Raw genomic sequence first — 4,753 nt, forward strand, 5'->3', positions numbered from 1 at the left:
TAGATGTTAGTGTAGAGGTCGTTTAAATATGCAGAGACCGGGGTCCTTCCTTCTGGACTTTATTCTTGAGTGTGTATGCATGTGTGGGTGTGGAATGGTACATATCTATGTGGGGGGATGCTTGTGGTAGCCAGAGGTCAACCTTGCTTTTTGAGACAGTTTCTCATTGACCTGGAACTCACCAATTAGAATAAATTGGCTAGTCAGAGAGCCCCAGGGATTTGCCTGCCTCTGCCTCCCTAGTGTGGAGATTTACAAGTGTGTGCCACCATGCCTGGCATTTTTATGTTCTGGAGATTGAACTCAGGTCCCCATGATTGCATGGCAACACTTTACCAACTGCTTCATGTCAGGACTTTCTATTCTAGAGATGGTATAAACATTGGGCACATACTCTTATATAAGACAAATAAAGCAATGTAGAAACGGTGTTTGACCTTCTACTATGTGTCAGGGACTATGGATACTCTATTTACATTATTTCATTTAATTTTATAGTTTTATATAGAGATAGCATAGAGGTCCAATTTCCTTAATAATGTGTCCAAGGAGCACTTGTTGGAAATAGAATATTCCAGCTTTAGAGTTCTCCAGAGAAACAGAACCAACAGGTCACACACAGAGACTTACTATGAAGGTTGATCTTGTTATTATGGAGTAGGAGAAACCTCATAATTTGCCAACTTCAAGCTGGAGACACACAAAAGTTAGAGGTGTAGCCACAATCTAATCCTGAAGGCTGAGAACCCAAAAATAAACAGTGCAAGTTACAGTCTGAGTTCAAGAGTCAGAAAACCAGGGATACTGGTTTTGAGGTCAGGGGAAGACAGATTTCCTAGCACAGAGAGAAAGTTTGCCCTTCTGCCACCTTTTTGCTCTATTTAGACCCTCAGCAGTTTGGATGGTGCTCATCCACTTGGGTGGATCTTTACTCAGTCCATAGATTCAAAAGGAAATCCTAGCTGGATGTGGCAAAGCATACCTGTAATCCCATCCTTCCAGAAATAGAGACAGGAGGATCAGGAATTCAAAACTAGCTTAACTACATAGTGAGTTCAAGGTAGTCTTGACTACATGAGACCCTGTTTCAACAAACAACAAAAATGCAAATCGTTTCTAGGAATACTCTCACAGACACATCGAGAAATAATGTTTTGCCAGCCATCTGGGCATCCTTTAACCCAGTCCAGCTGCTACCTAAAATTAACCATCATACCAACAAACCAGGGTTTGAGCTTTAGCCCCTAATGCCTGCTTCAGGAACAAACAAAAGTTTAAAGATTTATTTTTATTATTTTCAATTATGTCTCTGTGTGGGTATGTACACATGAGTTTGAGTACTCATGGAGGCCAGAGGATCAGGTCCCTTGAAGCTGGGGATACAGGCAGTTGTGAGCTGCCTGGTGTGGGGTCTGGGAACTGAATTCAGGTACTCTGAAAGAACAGCAAGTACCCTTAACCACAAGTCATTTCTCCAGCCCACAAACAGAACTTTAAAGGAATGATGAGCCACTTGAGTTTTAGGGGAGGAAAAAAAGCATATTTGAAGGGGAGGTGGTGCCTGGAGATGTTGAAAGGAGGGAAGATGGATGTGAGGATCAAGCAGTGATGAGACTGAGGCAGGACTCTACCGTGTTTGAAGAAGGACAAAGAGTCTATTGGGTAGAAGATGGGATGACAGCAGATGATGCAGGACTATGCTTGAGAAGGCGTGTGGTTGTTTAAATCAGAAATGTCGCCCATGGGCTCAAGTATTTGAAATTATGGTCCCCAGTTAGTGGCGCTGTTTGGGGAGGTTTGGAAGGTACAGCCTTGGTGGAGAAAGCATGTCACTAGGGGTGGGCTTTGAGAGTGCGTAGCCTCACCCTACATCCAGTTTGCTTTCTGCTTCATGTTTGCAATGAAAGCGATGACCTCGAAACTCCAGGCTTCTGTCACCATGCCTGCCACTTGCTGCCAGGCCTCCTCCTGAGGGACTCTTACTCCTCTGGAAAACAAACTCTTCCTTTATAAGTTACCTTTGGTCACAGTATTTTTTTTATCATAGCAACAGAAGAGTAACAAGTGAAAGGTGGGTTAGGCTTCCACTGTGGAGGACTCTCTCCTGTCAGGTGATGGGGAGACAGTGCAGATGTAGGGAAAGTATGTGATCTAACTACGGCTGCACTGCAGGAAGATTAACTTTATGAGCTTTGGGGTGACTCATGGCCAATGTCACATACGATGTCCTGCTTCCCACTGCCCCCTAATTTCCTGTTCTTAACTTCTCCCTGTCCTGAGCAGCAAAAGAAAGAAGACCACAAGGATCAAAACAACTATGTTCAATGTGTCTTCCTACTGTTCCTATAAGAGTTTATTCTTTTAAAGTATGAGAAAACAGCCTTCCTCAGGGAAATTAGTTAATGAACACATTTAAAAAAAACTGGGCCGGTGAGATGGCTCAGTGGATAATAGTGCTTGCCGCCAAAGCTGATGACCTGATTTCACTCCACAGGATCTACACAGTGATTCAGTGAGAACTGAGTCCCGAAAGCTGTCCTCTGACCCCCCATATTCATCCCATCACATGTATACATACATTAGATAGAAAGAAAAAAAGATGGATAGATGATAAATAGAAAAATATTTTCTTCCATTAGTAGCAGAATACCAATTAAAATTAAATGATTCATTACCAGCTTGGTAATAATTTATGAAGATGATAGCACCAGTTGTTTGTGTAGAGGGGGCAACCTAGATACTAACAGATAGTGCTCAGAAGAGTGTTAAGTTGATGATAAACCCAGGAAGTCTCCTTGTAAGAAGCCACTCAAAAGAAATCACCCAAGACTAAAGAGTGTTAAGTTGATGATGAACCCAAGAAGTCTCCTTGTAAGAAGCCACTCAAAAGAAATCACCCAAGACTAACACTAAAATTGTTACCAGAGAATTTCATTACAAAATTATTTAGGATAGTTAAACTTTGAAAAATGGGGGGCTGGAGAAATGGTTCAGCAGTTAAGAGCATTGGCTGTTCTTGCAAAGGACCCGGGTTGGTTCCCAGTACCCACATGGAGGCTAACAACTGTCTGTAACTCCAGTTCCAGGGGAATCCCACTCCCTCTTCTGTCCTCCTCAGGCTTTGCATAACACAGGTACACTTACCTACATGCAGGTGATAAACTCATACACATCAAATAAAACAAAAAAAGAAAATAAAAAAGAAAATTTAAAAAATGTAATGATGTTGAACCTTAGAAGAAATGTTGAATAAAATGGTAGGCAGTCATATGGTATAATAGTCAGCAATATAATTATGACTTAATAAAGTTTAAACATTTAAACATTTTTATTTTCATTTTATATATGAGTGTATTACTTAAATGTTTGTAAGTTCACTTGTGTTATGCAATACCTGCAGAGGACAGAAGAGCGTGTCAGATCCCCTGGAACTGGAGTTAAGGACAGTTGTTAGCTGCTATGTGGGTGCTGGGAATTGAGCCTGGGTCCCTCTACAAGAGCAGCCAGTGCTCTTAATCACTGAACCATCTCTCCAGCCCCCATAAAGTTTAAATCTTAAAGACAATTTCAATTATAAACTTTATACTTGAAAGCTTGAATCTCCCTCTCTGAGCATTGTAGATAAAGCTAATATTATTATTATTTTTCTGTTTCAGCCCCATTTTTTCCCATCCTTCTACAGATAACCCATTATTTTTTGTGTATGAATCTGGAGATTGAACCCAGGACCTTAAGAATGTTAGGTAACTACTCTGCGCTGCACCCCTAACCCAATACTCTACTGTATTAGTTCCTTTTCTGTTGCTGTGATAAAACACCATGTCCAAGGCAACTTATACAAGAGTTTATTTGGCTTAAAGTTCATCATGGAGGAGGAAGCAAGGCAGGAGGCAGCTGGAGCAGAAAGCTGAGCACTCAGGTCTTCATGGACGGAGGCACAGGAAGCAGACCAAGCTGGAAGTAGGACAAGGCTATGAACTCTCAAAATCCGCCCCCAGTGACATGCTTCCTCTAGCAAGGCCATGCCTTTTAAAGGTTCCATGACCCTCCCCAAACAGCACCACCCACTGACCAAGTGTTCAAATACTATGGGGTCACTTCTCATTCAAACCACCTCACCTACTATTTTGAGTTTGTAATCTATCTATTCAGAGGCTTACAAAGATACTTTCCATGTGTATGTAGAAAACTAGTATTATTATTTTGGTTGTGTTTTTTTTCTTGAACAAGATTATATGTATTATTCTGTAACTTTAATTCCTCACGATACACTTTTCATGAGGGAAAATACTTATGACACATCAAGAGGGGAAGCCAAGAGATGTTATTGTTCAAGCAGCAGGTTCTCAAAAGTGCATAACTAAACGTGGGCTTAGAGGAGACAAAAAGTGTCTCAAAAATATTAGTGGCTTATTATTCATAGGGAGGGCCATTTAAAGAGGAGTGTGGTTCTGTTGGGCAAGGTGGTGAACACCTATAATCTCAGAACTCAGAAATATAAAGCAAAAAGATTGTGAGTTTGAGGCTAGCCTGACCTGAGTGTGAGTCCCCACATCAAGCTAAACAAAGACTGAAGAAACAGAGACTGCTCTTATCCTGTTATTTTCCCCAAACTAAAGCCATATTAATGTATAGAGTAAAGACAGAAGTATATATAATGGATTAAAACATACTCTACCTGTGAAATATCAGCCTCACCCTGTCCTCCATCCTTCCCCCTCTTCAACTACCAAGGAAGTATTTGTTTATATAT

Source organism: Nannospalax galili, unplaced genomic scaffold (genome assembly GCF_000622305.1).
Source record: "Nannospalax galili isolate Female #2095 unplaced genomic scaffold, S.galili_v1.0 scaffold380, whole genome shotgun sequence".
Classification (NCBI taxonomy): Eukaryota; Metazoa; Chordata; class Mammalia; order Rodentia; family Spalacidae; genus Nannospalax; species Nannospalax galili.